We start from the raw sequence: 20,403 nt of genomic DNA, 5'->3' as shown, positions 1-20,403 counted from the left end.
GCGGCGAAATCGCGCTATTTTTGCTCGCCAGCTGCAAAAATCGATTAGTTTTGCAAGCGCGAAAATGCGCGGTTTTTGGCCGGCGCAAAATCGCGCGATTTTTGCCGCTAGCGGCGAAAATTCGCACGTTTTTGGCCGCTAGCGGCGAAATTTGAACGTTTTTTTGGCCGCTAACGGCTGAAAATCGCGCGATTTTTAGCCAATAGCGGCTAAATCGCGATTTTTGCCGCGCGCGAAATCGCACGGTTTTTGGTCGCTAGCGGCGAAAATCGCGCTATTTTTGGCCGGTAGCCTGCCAAAATCGCGATTTTTGCCCGCCAGCTGCGAAATCGCATGGTTTTTGGCCGCTAGCGGCGAAAATCGCGCGGTTTTTGGCTGGTAGCGGCAAAATCGCGCTATTTTTGCTCGCAGCTGCAAAAATAGCATAGTTACTGGCCGCTAGCGGCGAAATCACGCGATTTTTGGCAGGTAGCGGCGAAATTCGCGCGATTTTTGCCGCGAGCTGCAAAAATTGCATGGTTTCTGGCCGCTAGCGTCGAAAATAGCGCGGTTTTGGCCGTTAGCCGCAAAAACCGCCGATTTTTGACCGTAGCGGCGAAAATCGGTCGATTTTTGGCAGGTAGCGGCGAAATTCGCGCGATTTTTGCCCGCTAGCTGCAAAATCGCATGGTTTCTGGCCGCTAGCGTCGAAAATAGCGCGGTTTTCGGCTGTTAGCGGCTAAAATCGCCGATTTTTGGCCGCTAGCGGCGAAAACCGCACGGTTTTTGGCCGCAAGCGGCAAAAAGTCGTGCTATTTTTGGCCGGTAGCGGAGAAATCGCGATTTTTGCACGCCAGCTGCGAAAATCGCATGGTTTTTGGCCGCTAGAGGCAAAAATCGCGCTACTTTTCGCGGTAGCGGCGAAAATCCCGATTTTTGGCAGGTAGCGGCGAAATTCGCGCGATTTTTGCCCGCCAGCTGCAAGAATCGCATGGTTTCTGGCCGCTAGCGTCGAAAATAGCGCGGTTTTCGGCTGTTAGCGGCTAAAATCGCCCGATTTTTGGCCGCTAGCGGCGAAAACCGCACGGTTTTTGGCCGCAAGCGGCAAAAATCGCGCTATTTTTGGCCGGTAGCGGCGAAAATCGCGATTTTTGCACGCCAGCTGCGAAAATCGCATGGTTTTTGGCCGCTAGAGGCGAAAATCGCGCTATTTTTGGCCGGTAGCGGCGAAAAATCGCGATTTTTGCCCGCCAGCTGCGAAAATCGCATGTTTTTGGCCGCTAGCGGCGAAAATCGCGCGGTTTTTTGCCGGTAGCGGCGAAAATCGCACTATTTTTGCCGCCAGCTGCAAAAATTGCATAGTTTCTGGCCGCTAGCGGCGAAAATCGCGCGATTTTTGGCCGCTAGCGGCGAAATTCACACGATTTTTGGCCGCTAGCGTCGAAATTTGCACGATTTTGGGCCGGTAGCCGCGAAAATCACCCTATTTTTTTCCGCTAGCGGCGAAAATAGCCCCTTTTTTCGCCGCTAGCGGCGAAAATCGGTCGATTTTGCAGGTAGCGGCGAAATTCGCGCGATTTTTGTCCGCCAGCTGCAAAAATCGCATGGTTTCTGGCCGCTAGCGTCGAAAAATGCGCGGTTTTTGGCCGTTAGCCGCAAAAACCGCCCGATTTTTGGCCGCTAGAGGCGAAAATCGCACGGTTTTTGGCCGCTAGCGGCGAAAATCGCGTTATTTTTGGCCAGTAGCGGCGAAAATCGCGCTATTTTTAACCGGTAGCGGCGAAAATCGCGATTTTTGCCCGCCAGCTGCGAAAATCGCATATTTTTGGCCGCTAGCGGCGAAAATGGGGCGGTTTTTGGCCGGTAGCGGCGAAAATCGCGCTATTTTTGCCCGCCAGCTGCGAAAATCGCATGGTTTTTGGCCGCTAGCGGCGAAAATCGCGCGGTTTTGGCTGGTAGCGGCGAAAATCGCGCTATTTTTGCTCGCCAGCTGCAAAAATCGCTTAGTTACTTGAAGCAAGCGGCGAAAATCGCGCGATTTTTGGCCGCTAGCGGCGAAATTCGCACGATTTTTGGCCGCTAGCGGCGAAATTTGAACGTTTTTTGGCCGCTAACGGCTGAAATCGCGCGATTTTTAGCCAATAGCGGCTTAAATCGCGCGATTTTTGGCCGCTAGCCGCGAAAATCGCACGGTTTTTGGTCGCTAGCGGCGAAAATCGCGCTATTTTTGGCCGGTAGCCTGCCAAAATCGCGATTTTTGCCCGCCAGCTGCGAAAATCGCATGGTTTTTGGCCGCTAGCGGCGAAAATCGCGCGGTTTTGGCTGGTAGCGGCCAAAATCGCGCTATTTTTGCTCGCCAGCTGCAAAAATCGCATAGTTACTGGCCGCTAGCGGCGAAAATCACGCGATTTTGGCAGGTAGCGGCGAAATTCGCGCGATTTTTGCCCGCGAGCTGCAAAAATTGCATGGTTTCTGGCCGCTAGCGTCGAAAATAGCGCGGTTTTTGGCCGTTAGCCGCAAAAACCGCCCGATTTTTGACCGGTAGCGGCGAAAATCGGTCGATTTTTGGCAGGTAGCGGCGAAATTCGCGCGATTTTTGCCCGCTAGCTGCAAAAATCGCATGGTTTCTGGCCGCTAGCGTCGAAAATAGCGCGGTTTTCGGCTGTTAGCGGCTAAAATCGCCCGATTTTTGGCCGCTAGCGGCGAAAACCGCACGGTTTTTGGCCGCAAGCGGCAAAAGTCGTGCTATTTTTGGCCGGTAGCGGAGAAAATCGCGATTTTTGCACGCCAGCTGCGAAAATCGCATGGTTTTTGGCCGCTAGAGGCAAAAATCGCGCTACTTTTCGCCGGTAGCGGCGAAAATCCCGATTTTTGGCAGGTAGCGGCGAAATTCGCGCGATTTTTGCCCGCCAGCTGCAAGAATCGCATGGTTTCTGGCCGCTAGCGTCGAAAATAGCGCGGTTTTCGGCTGTTAGCGGCTAAAATCGCCCGATTTTTGGCCGCTAGCGGCGAAAACCGCACGGTTTTTGGCCGCAAGCGGCAAAAATCGCGCTATTTTTGGCCGGTAGCGGCGAAAATCGCGATTTTTGCACGCCAGCTGCGAAAATCGCATGGTTTTTGGCCGCTAGAGGCGAAAATCGCGCTATTTTTGGCCGGTAGCGGCGAAAATCGCGATTTTTGCCCGCCAGCTGCGAAAATCGCATGTTTTTGGCCGCTAGCGGCGAAAATCGCGCGGTTTTTTGCCGGTAGCGGCGAAAATCGCACTATTTTTGCCCGCCAGCTGCAAAAATTGCATAGTTTCTGGCCGCTAGCGGCGAAAATCGCGCGATTTTTGGCCGCTAGCGGCGAAATTCACACGATTTTTGGCCGCTAGCGTCGAAATTTGCACGATTTTGGGCCGGTAGCCGCGAAAATCACCCTATTTTTTTCCGCTAGCGGCGAAAATAGCCCCTTTTTTCGCCGCTAGCGGCGAAAATCGGTCGATTTTTGGCAGGTAGCGGCGAAATTCGCGCGATTTTTGTCCGCCAGCTGCAAAAATCGCATGGTTTCTGGCCGCTAGCGTCGAAAAATGCGCGGTTTTTGGCCGTTAGCCGCAAAAACCGCCCGATTTTTGGCCGCTAGAGGCGAAAATCGCACGGTTTTTGGCCGCTAGCGGCGAAAATCGCGTTATTTTTGGCCAGTAGCGGCGAAAATCGCGCTATTTTTAACGGTAGCGGCGAAAATCGCGATTTTTGCCCGCCAGCTGCGAAAATCGCATATTTTTGGCCGCTAGCGGCGAAAATGGGGCGGTTTTTGGCCGGTAGCGGCGAAAATCGCGCTATTTTTGCCCGCCAGCTGCGAAATCGCATGGTTTTTGGCCGCTAGCGGCGAAAATCGCGCGGTTTTTGGCTGGTAGCGGCGAAAATCGCGCTATTTTGCTCGCCAGCTGCAAAAATCGCTTAGTTACTTGAAGCAAGCGGCGAAAATCGCGCGATTTTTGGCCGCTAGCGGCGAAATTCGCACGATTTTTGGCCGCTAGCGGCGAAATTTGAACGTTTTTTTGGCCGCTAACGGCTGAAATCGCGCGATTTTTAGCCAATAGCGGCTTAAATCGCGCGATTTTTGGCCGCTAGCCGCGAAAATCGCACGGTTTTTGGTCGCTAGCGGCGAAAATCGCGCTATTTTTGGCCGGTAGCCTGCAAAATCGCGATTTTTGCCCGCCAGCTGCGAAAATCGCATGGTTTTTGGCCGCTAGCGGCGAAAATCGCGCGGTTTTTGGCTGGTAGCGGCAAAAATCGCGCTATTTTGCTCGCCAGCTGCAAAAATCGCATAGTTACTGGCCGCTAGCGGCGAAAATCACGCGATTTTTGGCAGGTAGCGGCGAAATTCGCGCGATTTTTGCCCGCGAGCTGCAAAAATTGCATGGTTTCTGGCCGCTAGCGTCGAAAATAGCGCGGTTTTTGGCCGTTAGCCGCAAAAACCGCCCGATTTTTGACCGGTAGCGGCGAAAATCGGTCGATTTTTGGCAGGTAGCGGCGAAATTCGCGCGATTTTTGCCCGCTAGCTGCAAAAATCGCATGGTTTCTGGCCGCTAGCGTCGAAAATAGCGCGGTTTTCGGCTGTTAGCGGCTAAAATCGCCCGATTTTTGGCCGCTAGCGCGAAAACCGCACGGTTTTTGGCCGCAAGCGGCAAAAGTCGTGCTATTTTTGGCCGGTAGCGGAGAAAATCGCGATTTTTGCACGCCAGCTGCGAAAATCGCATGGTTTTTGGCCGCTAGAGGCAAAAATCGCGCTACTTTTCGCCGGTAGCGGCGAAAATCCCGATTTTTGGCAGGTAGCGGCGAAATTCGCGCGATTTTTGCCCGCCAGCTGCAAGAATCGCATGGTTTCTGGCCGCTAGCGTCGAAAATAGCGCGGTTTTCGGCTGTTAGCGGCTAAAATCGCCCGATTTTTGGCCGCTAGCGGCGAAAACCGCACGGTTTTTGGCCGCAAGCGGCAAAAATCGCGCTATTTTTGGTGGAGCGGCGAAAATCGCGATTTTTGCACGCCAGCTGCGAAAATCGCATGGTTTTTGGCCGCTAGAGGCGAAAATCGCGCTATTTTTGGCCGGTAGCGGGCGAAAATCGCGATTTTTGCCCGCCAGCTGCGAAAATCGCATTTTTTGGCCGCTAGCGGCGAAAATCGCGCGGTTTTTTGCCGGTAGCGGCGAAAATCGCACTATTTTTGCCCGCCAGCTGCAAAAATTGCATAGTTTCTGGCCGCTAGCGGCGAAAATCGCGCGATTTTTGGCCGCTAGCGGCGAAATTCACACGATTTTTGGCCGCTAGCGTCGAAATTTGCACGATTTTGGGCCGGTAGCCGCGAAAATCACCCTATTTTTTTCCGCTAGCGGCGAAAATAGCCCCTTTTTTCGCCGCTAGCGGCGAAAATCGGTCGATTTTTGGCAGGTAGCGGCGAAATTCGCGCGATTTTTGTCCGCCAGCTGCAAAAATCGCATGGTTTCTGGCCGCTAGCGTCGAAAAATGCGCGGTTTTTGGCCGTTAGCCGCAAAAACCGCCCGATTTTTGGCCGCTAGAGGCGAAAATCGCACGGTTTTTGGCCGCTAGCGGCGAAAATCGCGTTATTTTGGCCAGTAGCGGCGAAAATCGCGCTATTTTTAACCGGTAGCGGCGAAAATCGCGATTTTTGCCCGCCAGCTGCGAAAATCGCATATTTTTGGCCGCTAGCGGCGAAAATGGGGCGGTTTTTGGCCGGTAGCGGCGAAAATCGCGCTATTTTTGCCCGCCAGCTGCGAAAATCGCATGGTTTTTGGCCGCTAGCGGCGAAAATCGCGCGGTTTTTGGCTGGTAGCGGCGAAAATCGCGCTATTTTTGCTCGCCAGCTGCAAAAATCGCTTAGTTACTTGAAGCAAGCGGCGAAAATCGCGCGATTTTTGGCCGCTAGCGGCGAAATTCGCACGATTTTTGGCCGCTAGCGGCGAAATTTGAACGTTTTTTGGCCGCTAACGGCTGAAATCGCGCGATTTTTAGCCAATAGCGGCTTAAATCGCGCGATTTTTGGCCGCTAGCCGCGAAAATCGCACGGTTTTTGGTCGCTAGCGGCGAAAATCGCGCTATTTTTGGCCGGTAGCCTGCCAAAATCGCGATTTTTGCCCGCCAGCTGCGAAAATCGCATGGTTTTTGGCCGCTAGCGGCGAAAATCGCGCGGTTTTGGCTGGTAGCGGCCAAAATCGCGCTATTTTTGCTCGCCAGCTGCAAAAATCGCATAGTTACTGGCCGCTAGCGGCGAAAATCACGCGATTTTGGCAGGTAGCGGCGAAATTCGCGCGATTTTTGCCCGCGAGCTGCAAAAATTGCATGGTTTCTGGCCGCTAGCGTCGAAAATAGCGCGGTTTTTGGCCGTTAGCCGCAAAAACCGCCCGATTTTTGACCGGTAGCGGCGAAAATCGGTCGATTTTTGGCAGGTAGCGGCGAAATTCGCGCGATTTTTGCCCGCTAGCTGCAAAAATCGCATGGTTTCTGGCCGCTAGCGTCGAAAATAGCGCGGTTTTCGGCTGTTAGCGGCTAAAATCGCCCGATTTTTGGCCGCTAGCGGCGAAAACCGCACGGTTTTTGGCCGCAAGCGGCAAAAGTCGTGCTATTTTTGGCCGGTAGCGGAGAAAATCGCGATTTTTGCACGCCAGCTGCGAAAATCGCATGGTTTTTGGCCGCTAGAGGCAAAAATCGCGCTACTTTTCGCCGGTAGCGGCGAAAATCCCGATTTTTGGCAGGTAGCGGCGAAATTCGCGCGATTTTTGCCCGCCAGCTGCAAGAATCGCATGGTTTCTGGCCGCTAGCGTCGAAAATAGCGCGGTTTTCGGCTGTTAGCGGCTAAAATCGCCCGATTTTTGGCCGCTAGCGGCGAAAACCGCACGGTTTTTGGCCGCAAGCGGCAAAAATCGCGCTATTTTTGGCCGGTAGCGGCGAAAATCGCGATTTTTGCACGCCAGCTGCGAAAATCGCATGGTTTTTGGCCGCTAGAGGCGAAAATCGCGCTATTTTTGGCCGGTAGCGGCGAAAATCGCGATTTTTGCCCGCCAGCTGCGAAAATCGCATGTTTTTGGCCGCTAGCGGCGAAAATCGCGCGGTTTTTTGCCGGTAGCGGCGAAAATCGCACTATTTTTGCCCCCAGCTGCAAAAATTGCATAGTTTCTGGCCGCTAGCGGCGAAAATCGCGCGATTTTTGGCCGCTAGCGGCGAAATTCACACGATTTTTGGCCGCTAGCGTCGAAATTTGCACGATTTTGGGCCGGTAGCCGCGAAAATCACCCTATTTTTTCCGCTAGCGGCGAAAATAGCCCTTTTTTCGCCGCTAGCGGCGAAAATCGGTCGATTTTTGGCAGGTAGCGGCGAAATTCGCGCGATTTTTGTCCGCCAGCTGCAAAAATCGCATGGTTTCTGGCCGCTAGCGTCGAAAAATGCGCGGTTTTTGGCCGTTAGCCGCAAAAACCGCCCGATTTTTGGCCGCTAGAGGCGAAAATCGCACGGTTTTTGGCCGCTAGCGGCGAAAATCGCGTTATTTTTGGCCAGTAGCGGCGAAAATCGCGCTATTTTTAACCGGTAGCGGCGAAAATCGCGATTTTTGCCCGCCAGCTGCGAAAATCGCATATTTTTGGCCGCTAGCGGCGAAAATGGGGCGGTTTTTGGCCGGTAGCGGCGAAAATCGCGCTATTTTTGCCCGCCAGCTGCGAAAATCGCATGGTTTTTGGCCGCTAGCGGCGAAAATCGCGCGGTTTTTGGCTGGTAGCGGCGAAAATCGCGCTATTTTTGCTCGCCAGCTGCAAAAATCGCTTAGTTACTTGAAGCAAGCGGCGAAAATCGCGCGATTTTTGGCCGCTAGCGGCGAAATTCGCACGATTTTTGGCCGCTAGCGGCGAAATTTGAACGTTTTTTGGCCGCTAACGGCTGAAATCGCGCGATTTTTAGCCAATAGCGGCTTAAATCGCGCGATTTTTGGCCGCTAGCCGCGAAAATCGCACGGTTTTTGGTCGCTAGCGGCGAAAATCGCGCTATTTTTGGCCGGTAGCCTGCCAAAATCGCGATTTTTGCCCGCCAGCTGCGAAAATCGCATGGTTTTTGGCCGCTAGCGGCGAAAATCGCGCGGTTTTTGGCTGGTAGCGGCAAAATCGCGCTATTTTTGCTCGCCAGCTGCAAAAATCGCATAGTTACTGGCCGCTAGCGGCGAAAATCACGCGATTTTTGGCAGGTAGCGGCGAAATTCGCGCGATTTTTGCCCGCGAGCTGCAAAAATTGCATGGTTTCTGGCCGCTAGCGTCGAAAATAGCGCGGTTTTTGGCCGTTAGCCGCAAAAACCGCCCGATTTTTGACCGGTAGCGGCGAAAATCGGTCGATTTTTGGCAGGTAGCGGCGAAATTCGCGCGATTTTTGCCCGCTAGCTGCAAAAATCGCATGGTTTCTGGCCGCTAGCGTCGAAAATAGCGCGGTTTTCGGCTGTTAGCGGCTAAAATCGCCCGATTTTTGGCCGCTAGCGGCGAAAACCGCACGGTTTTTGGCCGCAAGCGGCAAAAGTCGTGCTATTTTTGGCCGGTAGCGGAGAAAATCGCGATTTTTGCACGCCAGCTGCGAAAATCGCATGGTTTTTGGCCGCTAGAGGCAAAAATCGCGCTACTTTTCGCCGGTAGCGGCGAAAATCCCGATTTTTGGCAGGTAGCGGCGAAATTCGCGCGATTTTTGCCCGCCAGCTGCAAGAATCGCATGGTTTCTGGCCGCTAGCGTCGAAAATAGCGCGGTTTTCGGCTGTTAGCGGCTAAAATCGCCCGATTTTTGGCCGCTAGCGGCGAAAACCGCACGGTTTTTGGCCGCAAGCGGCAAAAATCGCGCTATTTTTGGCCGGTAGCGGCGAAAATCGCGATTTTTGCACGCCAGCTGCGAAAATCGCATGGTTTTTGGCCGCTAGAGGCGAAAATCGCGCTATTTTTGGCCGGTAGCGGCGAAAATCGCGATTTTGCCCGCCAGCTGCGAAAATCGCATGTTTTTGGCCGCTAGCGGCGAAAATCGCGCGGTTTTTTGCCGGTAGCGGCGAAAATCGCACTATTTTTGCCCGCCAGCTGCAAAAATTGCATAGTTTCTGGCCGCTAGCGGCGAAAATCGCGCGATTTTTGGCCGCTAGCGGCGAAATTCACACGATTTTTGGCCGCTAGCGTCGAAATTTGCACGATTTTGGGCCGGTAGCCGCGAAAATCACCCTATTTTTTTCCGCTAGCGGCGAAAATAGCCCCTTTTTTCGCCGCTAGCGGCGAAAATCGGTCGATTTTTGGCAGGTAGCGGCGAAATTCGCGCGATTTTTGTCCGCCAGCTGCAAAAATCGCATGGTTTCTGGCCGCTAGCGTCGAAAAATGCGCGGTTTTTGGCCGTTAGCCGCAAAAACCGCCCGATTTTTGGCCGCTAGAGGCGAAAATCGCACGGTTTTTGGCCGCTAGCGGCGAAAATCGCGTTATTTTTGGCCAGTAGCGGCGAAAATCGCGCTATTTTTAACCGGTAGCGGCGAAAATCGCGATTTTTGCCCGCCAGCTGCGAAAATCGCATATTTTTGGCCGCTAGCGGCGAAAATGGGGCGGTTTTTGGCCGGTAGCGGCGAAAATCGCGCTTTTTTGCCCGCCAGCTGCGAAAATCGCATGGTTTTTGGCCGCTAGCGGCGAAAATCGCGCGGTTTTTGGCTGGTAGCGGCGAAAATCGCGCTATTTTTGCTCGCCAGCTGCAAAAATCGCTTAGTTACTTGAAGCAAGCGGCGAAAATCGCGCGATTTTTGGCCGCTAGCGGCGAAATTCGCACGATTTTTGGCCGCTAGCGGCGAAATTTGAACGTTTTTTTGGCCGCTAACGGCTGAAATCGCGCGATTTTTAGCCAATAGCGGCTTAATCGCGCGATTTTGGCCGCTAGCGCGAAAATCGCACGGTTTTGGTCGCTAGCGGCGAAATCGCGCTATTTTTGGCCGGTAGCCTGCCAAAATCGCGATTTTTGCGCCGCCAGCTGCGAAAATCGCATGGTTTTGGCCGCTAGCGGCGAAAATCGCGCGGTTTTTGGCTGGTAGCGGCAAAATCGCGCTATTTTTGCTCGCCAGCTGCAAAAATCGCATAGTTACTGGCCGCTAGCGGCGAAAATCACGCGATTTTTGGCAGGTAGCGGCGAAATTCGCGCGATTTTTGCCCGCGAGCTGCAAAAATTGCATGGTTTCTGGCCGCTAGCGTCGAAATAGCGCGGTTTTTGGCCGTTAGCCGCAAAAACCGCCGATTTTTGACCGGTAGCGGCGAAAATCGGTCGATTTTTGGCAGGTAGCGGCGAAATTCGCGCGATTTTGCCCGCTAGCTGCAAAAATCGCAGGTTTCTGGCCGCTAGCGTCGAAAATAGCGCGGTTTTCGGCTGTTAGCGGCTAAAATCGCCCGATTTTTGGCCGCTAGCGGCGAAAACCGCACGGTTTTGGCCGCAAGCGGCAAAAAGTCGTGCTATTTTTGGCCGGTAGCGGAGAGGAAATCGCGATTTTTGCACGCCAGCTGCGAAAATCGCATGGTTTTTGGCCGCTAGAGGCAAAAATCGCGCTACTTTTCGCGGTAGCGGCGAAAATCCCGATTTTTGGCAGGTAGCGGCGAAATTCGCGCGATTTTTGCCCGCCAGCTGCAAGAATCGCATGGTTTCTGGCCGCTAGCGTCGAAAATAGCGCGGTTTTCGGCTGTTAGCGGCTAAATCGCCCGATTTTTGGCCGCTAGCAGCGAAAACCGCACGGTTTTGCCGCAAGCGGCAAAAATCGCGCTATTTGGCCGGTAGCGGCGGAAAATCGCGATTTTTTGCGCCAGCTGCGAAATCGCATGGTTTTTGGCCGCTAGAGGCGAAAATCGCGCTATTTTTGGCGGTAGCGGCGGAAAATCGCGATTTTTGCCCGCCAGCTGCGAAAATCGCATGTTTTTGGCCGCTAGCGGCGAAAATCGCGCGTTTTTTTGCGGTAGCGGCGAAAATCGCGACTATTTTTGCCCGCCAGCTGCAAAAATTGCATAGTTTTTGGCCGATAGCGGCGAAAATCGCGCGATTTTTGGCCGCTAGCGGCGAAAGAATCACACGATTTTTTGGCCGCTAGCGAAAATGCGCGATTTTTGCCGCTAGCGGCGAAAATCACCCTATTTTTTTCCGCTAGCGGCGAAAATAGCCCCTTTTTTCGCCGCTAGCGGCGAAAATCGGTCGATTTTTGGCAGGTAGCGGCGAAATTCGCGCGATTTTTGTCCGCCAGCTGCAAAAATCGCATGGTTTCTGGCCGCTAGCGTCGAAAAATGCGCGGTTTTTGGCCGTTAGCCGCAAAAACCGCCCGATTTTTGGCCGCTAGAGGCGAAAATCGCACGGTTTTTGGCCGCTAGCGGCGAAAATCGCGTTATTTTTGGCCAGTAGCGGCGAAAATCGCGCTATTTTTAACCGGTAGCGGCGAAAATCGCGATTTTTGCCCGCCAGCTGCGAAAATCGCATATTTTTGGCCGCTAGCGGCGAAAATGGGGCGGTTTTTTGGCCGGTAGCGGCGAAAATCGCGCTATTTTTGCCCGCCAGCTGCGAAAATCGCATGGTTTTTGGCCGCTAGCGGCGAAAATCGCGCGGTTTTTGGCTGGTAGCGGCAAAAATCGCGCTATTTTTGCTCGCCAGCTGCAAACTTGCATAGTTACTGGCCGCTAGCGGCGAAAATCACGCGATTTTTGGCAGGTAGCGGCGAAATTCGCGCGATTTTTGCCCGCGAGCTGCAAAAATTGCATGGTTTCTGGCCGCTAGCGTCGAAATAGCGCGGTTTTTGGCCGTTAGCCGCAAAAACCGCCCGATTTTTGACCGGTAGCGGCGAAAATCGGTCGATTTTTGGCAGGTAGCGGCGAATTCGCGCGATTTTTGCCCGCTAGCTGCAAAAATCGCATGGTTTTCTGGCCGCTAGCGTCGAAAATAGCGCGGTTTTCGGCTGTTAGCGGCTAAAATCGCCCGATTTTTTGGCCGCTAGCGGCGAAAACCGCACGTTTTTGGCCGCAAGCGGCAAAAGTCGTGCTATTTTTGGCCGGTAGCGGAGAAAATCGCGATTTTTGCACGCCAGCTGCGAAAATCGCATGGTTTTTGGCCGCTAGAGGCAAAAATCGCGCTACTTTTCGCCGGTAGCGGCGAAAATCCCGATTTTTGGCAGGTAGCGGCGAAATTCGCGCGATTTTTGCCCGCCAGCTGCAAGAATCGCATGGTTTCTGGCCGCTAGCGTCGAAAATAGCGCGGTTTTCGGCTGTTAGCGGCTAAAATCGCCGATTTTTGGCCCGCTAGCGGCGAAAACCGCACGGTTTTTGGCCGCAAGCGGCAAAAATCGCGCTATTTTTGCCGGTAGCGGCGAAAATCGCGATTTTTGCACGCCAGCTGCGAAAATCGCATGGTTTTTGGCCGCTAGAGGCGAAAATCGCGCTATTTTTGGCCGGTAGCGGCGAAAATCGCGATTTTTGCCCGCCAGCTGCGAAAATCGCATGTTTTTGGCCGCTAGCGGCGAAAATCGCGCGGTTTTTTGCCGGTAGCGGCGAAAATCGCACTATTTTTTGCCCGCCAGCTGCAAAAATTGCATAGTTTCTGGCCGCTAGCGGCGAAAATCGCGCGATTTTTGGCCGCTAGCGGCGAAATTCACACGATTTTTGGCCGCTAGCGTCGAAATTTGCACGATTTTGGGCCGGTAGCCGCGAAAATCACCCTATTTTTTTCCGCTAGCGGCGAAAATAGCCCCTTTTTTCGCCGCTAGCGGCGAAAATCGGTCGATTTTTGGCAGGTAGCGGCGAAATTCGCGCGATTTTTGTCCGCCAGCTGCAAAAATCGCATGGTTTCTGGCCGCTAGCGTCGAAAAATGCGCGGTTTTTGGCCGTTAGCCGCAAAAACCGCCCGATTTTTGGCCGCTAGAGGCGAAAATCGCACGGTTTTTGGCCGCTAGCGGCGAAAATCGCGTTATTTTTGGCCAGTAGCGGCGAAAATCGCGCTATTTTTAACCGGTAGCGGCGAAAATCGCGATTTTTGCCCGCCAGCTGCGAAAATCGCATATTTTTGGCCGCTAGCGGCGAAAATGGGGCGGTTTTTGGCCGGTAGCGGCGAAAATCGCGCTATTTTTGCCCGCCAGCTGCGAAAATCGCATGGTTTTTGGCCGCTAGCGGCGAAAATCGCGCGGTTTTTGGCTGGTAGCGGCGAAAATCGCGCTATTTTTGCTCGCCAGCTGCAAAAATCGCTTAGTTACTTGAAGCAAGCGGCGAAAATCGCGCGATTTTTGGCCGCTAGCGGCGAAATTCGCACGATTTTTGGCCGCTAGCGGCGAAATTTGAACGTTTTTTGGCCGCTAACGGCTGAAATCGCGCGATTTTTAGCCAATAGCGGCTTAAATCGCGCGATTTTTGGCCGCTAGCCGCGAAAATCGCACGGTTTTTGGTCGCTAGCGGCGAAAATCGCGCTATTTTTGGCCGGTAGCCTGCCAAAATCGCGATTTTTGCCCGCCAGCTGCGAAAATCGCATGGTTTTTGGCCGCTAGCGGCGAAAATCGCGCGGTTTTTGGCTGGTAGCGGCCAAAATCGCGCTATTTTTGCTCGCCAGCTGCAAAAATCGCATAGTTACTGGCCGCTAGCGGCGAAAATCACGCGATTTTTGGCAGGTAGCGGCGAAATTCGCGCGATTTTTGCCCGCGAGCTGCAAAAATTGCATGGTTTCTGGCCGCTAGCGTCGAAAATAGCGCGGTTTTTGGCCGTTAGCCGCAAAAACCGCCCGATTTTTGACCGGTAGCGGCGAAAAATCGGTCGATTTTTGGCAGGTAGCGGCGAAATTCGCGCGATTTTTGCCCGCTAGCTGCAAAAATCGCATGGTTTCTGGCCGCTAGCGTCGAAAATAGCGCGGTTTTCGGCTGTTAGCGGCTAAAATCGCCCGATTTTTGGCCGCTAGCGGCGAAAACCGCACGGTTTTTGGCCGCAAGCGGCAAAAGTCGTGCTATTTTTGGCCGGTAGCGGAGGAAAATCGCGATTTTTGCACGCCAGCTGCGAAAATCGCATGGTTTTTGGCCGCTAGAGGCAAAAATCGCGCTACTTTTCGCCGGGTAGCGGCGAAAATCCCGATTTTTGGCAGGTAGCGGCGAAATTCGCGCGATTTTTGCCCGCCAGCTGCAAGAATCGCATGGTTTCTGGCCGCTAGCGTCGAAAATAGCGCGGTTTTCGGCTGTTAGCGGCTAAAATCGCCCGATTTTTGGCCGCTAGCGGCGAAAACCGCACGGTTTTTGGCCGCAAGCGGCAAAAATCGCGCTATTTTTGGCCGGTAGCGGCGAAAATCGCGATTTTTGCACGCCAGCTGCGAAAATCGCATGGTTTTTGGCCGCTAGAGGCGAAAATCGCGCTATTTTTGGCCGGTAGCGGCGAAAATCGCGATTTTTGCCCGCCAGCTGCGAAAATCGCATGTTTTTGGCCGCTAGCGGCGAAAATCGCGCGGTTTTTTGCCGGTAGCGGCGAAAATCGCACTATTTTTGCCCGCCAGCTGCAAAAATTGCATAGTTTCTGGCCGCTAGCGGCGAAAATCGCGCGATTTTTGGCCGCTAGCGGCGAAATTCACACGATTTTTGGCCGCTAGCGTCGAAATTTGCACGATTTTGGGCCGGTAGCCGCGAAAATCACCCTATTTTTTTCCGCTAGCGGCGAAAATAGCCCCTTTTTTCGCTGCTAGCGGCGAAAATCGGTCGATTTTTGGCAGGTAGCGGCGAAATTCGCGCGATTTTTGTCCGCCAGCTGCAAAAATCGCATGGTTTCTGGCCGCTAGCGTCGAAAAATGCGCGGTTTTTGGCCGTTAGCCGCAAAAACCGCCCGATTTTTGGCCGCTAGAGGCGAAAATCGCACGGTTTTTGGCCGCTAGCGGCGGAAAATCGCGTTATTTTTGGCCAGTAGCGGCGAAAATCGCGCTATTTTTAACCGGTAGCGGCGAAAATCGCGATTTTTGCCCGCCAGCTGCGAAAATCGCATATTTTTGGCCGCTAGCGGCGAAAATGGGGCGGTTTTTGGCCGGTAGCGGCGAAAATCGCGCTATTTTTGCCCGCCAGCTGCGAAAATCGCATGGTTTTTGGCCGCTAGCGGCGAAAATCGCGCGGTTTTTGGCTGGTAGCGGCGAAAATCGCGCTATTTTTGCTCGCCAGCTGCAAAAATCGCTTAGTTACTTGAAGCAAGCGGCGAAAATCGCGCGATTTTTGGCCGCTAGCGGCGAAATTCGCACGATTTTTGGCCGCTAGCGGCGAAATTTGAACGTTTTTTTGGCCGCTAACGGCTGAAATCGCGCGATTTTTAGCCAATAGCGGCTTAAATCGCGCGATTTTTGGCCGCTAGCCGCGAAAATCGCACGGTTTTTGGTCGCTAGCGGCGAAAATCGCGCTATTTTTGGCCGGTAGCCTGCCAAAATCGCGATTTTTGCCCGCCAGCTGCGAAAATCGCATGGTTTTTGGCCGCTAGCGGCGAAAATCGCGCGGTTTTTGGCTGGTAGCGGCCAAAATCGCGCTATTTTTGCTCGCCAGCTGCAAAAATCGCATAGTTACTGGCCGCTAGCGGCGAAAATCACGCGATTTTTGGCAGGTAGCGGCGAAATTCGCGCGATTTTTGCCCGCGAGCTGCAAAAATTGCATGGTTTCTGGCCGCTAGCGTCGAAAATAGCGCGGTTTTTGGCCGTTAGCCGCAAAAACCGCCCGATTTTTGACCGGTAGCGGCGAAAATCGGTCGATTTTTGGCAGGTAGCGGCGAAATTCGCGCGATTTTTGCCCGCTAGCTGCAAAAATCGCATGGTTTCTGGCCGCTAGCGTCGAAAATAGCGCGGTTTTCGGCTGTTAGCGGCTAAAATCGCCCGATTTTTGGCCGCTAGCGGCGAAAACCGCACGGTTTTTGGCCGCAAGCGGCAAAAGTCGTGCTATTTTTGGCCGGTAGCGGAGAAAATCGCGATTTTTGCACGCCAGCTGCGAAAATCGCATGGTTTTTGGCCGCTAGAGGCAAAAATCGCGCTACTTTTCGCCGGTAGCGGCGAAAATCCCGATTTTTGGCAGGTAGCGGCGAAATTCGCGCGATTTTTGCCCGCCAGCTGCAAGAATCGCATGGTTTCTGGCCGCTAGCGTCGAAAATAGCGCGGTTTTCGGCTGTTAGCGGCTAAAATCGCCCGATTTTTGGCCGCTAGCGGCGAAAACCGCACGGTTTTTGGCCGCAAGCGGCAAAAATCGCGCTATTTTTGGCCGGTAGCGGCGAAAATCGCGATTTTTGCACGCCAGCTGCGAAAATCGCATGGTTTTTGGCCGCTAGAGGCGAAAATCGCGCTATTTTTGGCCGGTAGCGGCGAAAATCGCGATTTTTGCCCGCCAGCTGCGAAAATCGCATGTTTTTGGCCGCTAGCGGCGAAAATCGCGCGGTTTTTTTGCCGGTAGCGGCGAAAATCGCACTATTTTTGCCCGCCAGCTGCAAAAATTGCATAGTTTCTGGCCGCTAGCGGCGAAAATCGCGCGATTTTTGGCCGCTAGCGGCGAAATTCACACGATTTTTGGCCGCTAGCGTCGAAATTTGCACGATTTTGGGCCGGTAGCCGCGAAAATCACCCTATTTTTTTCCGCTAGCGGCGAAAATAGCCCCTTTTTTTCGCCGCTAGCGGCGAAAATCGGTCGATTTTTGGCAGGTAGCGGCGAAATTCGCGCGATTTTTGTCCGCCAGCTGCAAAAATCGCATGGTTTCTGGCCGCTAGCGTCGAAAAATGCGCGGTTTTTGGCCGTTAGCCGCAAAAACCGCCCGATTTTTGGCCGCTAGAGGCGAAAATCGCACGGTTTTTGGCCGCTAGCGGCGAAAATCGCGTTATTTTTGGCCAGTAGCGGCGAAAATCGCGCTATTTTTAACCGGTAGCGGCGAAAATCGCGATTTTTGCCCGCCAGCTGCGAAAATCGCATATTTTTGGCCGCTAGCGGCGAAAATGGGGCGGTTTTTTGGCCGGTAGCGGCGAAAATCGCGCTATTTTTGCCCGCCAGCTGCGAAAATCGCATGGTTTTTGGCCGCTAGCGGCGAAAATCGCGCGGTTTTTGGCTGGTAGCGGCGAAAATCGCGCTATTTTTGCTCGCCAGCTGCAAAAATCGCTTAGTTACTTGAAGCAAGCGGCGAAAATCGTGCGATTTTTGGCCGCTAGCGGCGAAATTCGCACGATTTTTGGCCGCTAGCGGCGAAATTTGAACGTTTTTTGGCCGCTAACGGCTGAAATCGCGCGATTTTTAGCCAATAGCGGCTTAAATCGCGCGATTTTTGGCCGCTAGCCGCGAAAATCGCACGGTTTTTGGTCGCTAGCGGCGAAAATCGCGCTATTTTTGGCCGGTAGCCTGCCAAAATCGCGATTTTTGCCCGCCAGCTGCGAAAATCGCATGGTTTTTGGCCGCTAGCGGCGAAAATCGCGCGGTTTTTGGCTGGTAGCGGCAAAAATCGCGCTATTTTTGCTCGCCAGCTGCAAAAATCGCATAGTTACTGGCCGCTAGCGGCGAAAATCACGCGATTTTTGGCAGGTAGCGGCGAAATTCGCGCGATTTTTGCCCGCGAGCTGCAAAAATTGCATGGTTTCTGGCCGCTAGCGTCGAAAATAGCGCGGTTTTTGGCCGTTAGCCGCAAAAAACCGCCCGATTTTTGACCGGTAGCGGCGAAAATCGGTCGATTTTTGGCAGGTAGCGGCGAAATTCGCGCGATTTTTGCCCGCTAGCTGCAAAAATCGCATGGTTTCTGGCCGCTAGCGTCGAAAATAGCGCGGTTTTCGGCTGTTAGCGGCTAAAATCGCCCGATTTTTGGCCGCTAGCGGCGAAAACCGCACGGTTTTTGGCCGCAAGCGGCAAAAGTCGTGCTATTTTTGGCCGGTAGCGGAGAAAATCGCGATTTTTGCACGCCAGCTGCGAAAATCGCATGGTTTTTGGCCGCTAGAGGCAAAAATCGCGCTACTTTTCGCCGGTAGCGGCGAAAATCCCGATTTTTGGCAGGTAGCGGCGAAATTCGCGCGATTTTTGCCCGCCAGCTGCAAGAATCGCATGGTTTCTGGCCGCTAGCGTCGAAAATAGCGCGGTTTTCGGCTGTTAGCGGCTAAAATCGCCCGATTTTTGGCCGCTAGCAGCGAAAACCGCACGGTTTTTGGCCGCAAGCGGCAAAAATCGCGCTATTTTTGGCCGGTAGCGGCGAAAATCGCGATTTTTGCACGCCAGCTGCGAAAATCGCATGGTTTTTGGCCGCTAGAGGCGAAAATCGCGCTATTTTTGGCCGGTAGCGGCGAAAATCGCGATTTTTGCCCGCCAGCTGCGAAAATCGCATGTTTTTGGCCGCTAGCGGCGAAAATCGCGCGTTTTTTTTGCCGGTAGCGGCGAAAATCGCACTATTTTTGCCCGCCAGCTGCAAAAATTGCATAGTTTCTGTCCGCTAGCGGCGAAAATCGCGCGATTTTTGGCCGCTAGCGGCGAAATTCACACGATTTTTGGCCGCTAGCGTCGAAATTTGCACGATTTTGGGCCGGTAGCCGCGAAAATCACCCTATTTTTTTCCGCTAGCGGCGAAAATAGCCCCTTTTTTCGCCGCTAGCGGCGAAAATCGGTCGATTTTTGGCAGGTAGCGGCGAAATTCGCGCGATTTTTGTCCGCCAGCTGCAAAAATCGCATGGTTTCTGGCCGCTAGCGTCGAAAAATGCGCGGTTTTTGGCCGTTAGCCGCAAAAACCGCCCGATTTTTGGCCGCTAGAGGCGAAAATCGCACGGTTTTTGGCCGCTAGCGGCGAAAATCGCGTTATTTTTGGCCAGTAGCGGCGAAAATCGCGCTATTTTTAACCGGTAGCGGCGAAAATCGCGATTTTTGCCCGCCAGCTGCGAAAATCGCATATTTTTGGCCGCTAGCGGCGAAAATGGGGCGGTTTTTGGCCGGTAGCGGCGAAAATCGCGCTATTTTTGCCCGCCAGCTGCGAAAATCGCATGGTTTTTGGCCGCTAGCGGCGAAAATCGCGCGGTTTTTGGCTGGTAGCGGCAAAAATCGCGCTATTTTTGCTCGCCAGCTGCAAACTTGCATAGTTACTGGCCGCTAGCGGCGAAAATCACGCGATTTTTTGGCAGGTAGCGGCGAAATTCGCGCGATTTTTGCCCGCGAGCTGCAAAAATTGCATGGTTTCTGGCCGCTAGCGTCGAAAATAGCGCGGTTTTTGGCCGTTAGCCGCAAAAACCGCCCGATTTTTGACCGGTAGCGGCGAAAATCGGTCGATTTTTGGCAGGTAGCGGCGAAATTCGCGCGATTTTTGCCCGCTAGCTGCAAAAATCGCATGGTTTCTGGCCGCTAGCGTCGAAAATAGCGCGGTTTTCGGCTGTTAGCGGCTAAAATCGCCCGATTTTTGGCCGCTAGCGGCGAAAACCGCACGGTTTTTGGCCGCAAGCGGCAAAAGTCGTGCTATTTTTGGCCGGTAGCGGAGAAAATCGCGATTTTTGCACGCCAGCTGCGAAAATCGCATGGTTTTTGGCCGCTAGAGGCAAAAATCGCGCTACTTTTCGCCGGTAGCGGCGAAAATCCCGATTTTTGGCAGGTAGCGGCGAAATTCGCGCGATTTTTGCCCGCCAGCTGCAAGAATCGCATGGTTTCTGGCCGCTAGCGTCGAAAATAGCGCGGTTTTCGGCTGTTAGCGGCTAAAATCGCCCGATTTTTGGCCGCTAGCGGCGAAAACCGCACGGTTTTTGGCCGCAAGCGGCAAAAATCGCGCTATTTTTGGCCGGTAGCGGCGAAAATCGCGATTTTTGCACGCCAGCTGCGAAAATCGCATGGTTTTTGGCCGCTAGAGGCGAAAATCGCGCTATTTTTGGCCGGTAGCGGCGAAAATCGCGATTTTTGCCCGCCAGCTGCGAAAATCGCATGTTTTTGGCCGCTAGCGGCGAAAATCGCGCGGTTTTTTGCCGGTAGCGGCGAAAATCGCACTATTTTTGCCCGCCAGCTGCAAAAATTGCATAGTTTCTGGCCGCTAGCGGCGAAAATCGCGCGATTTTTGGCCGCTAGCGGCGAAATTCACACGATTTTTGGCCGCTAGCGTCGAAATTTGCACGATTTTGGGCCGGTAGCCGCGAAAATCACCCTATTTTTTTCCGCTAGCGGCGAAAATAGCCCCTTTTTTCGCCGCTAGCGGCGAAAATCGGTCGATTTTTGGCAGGTAGCGGCGAAATTCGCGCGATTTTTGTCCGCCAGCTGCAAAAATCGCATGGTTTCTGGCCGCTAGCGTCGAAAAATGCGCGGTTTTTGGCCGTTAGCCGCAAAAACCGCCCGATTTTTGGCCGCTAGAGGCGAAAATCGCACGGTTTTTGGCCGCTAGCGGCGAAAATCGCGTTATTTTTGGCCAGTAGCGGCGAAAATCGCGCTATTTTTAACCGGTAGCGGCGAAAATCGCGA

The sequence above is a fragment of the Procambarus clarkii genome, chromosome 47 (assembly GCF_040958095.1).
Source record: "Procambarus clarkii isolate CNS0578487 chromosome 47, FALCON_Pclarkii_2.0, whole genome shotgun sequence".
NCBI lineage: Eukaryota > Metazoa > Arthropoda > Malacostraca > Decapoda > Cambaridae > Procambarus > Procambarus clarkii.
This window is presented reverse-complemented; position numbering follows the sequence as displayed.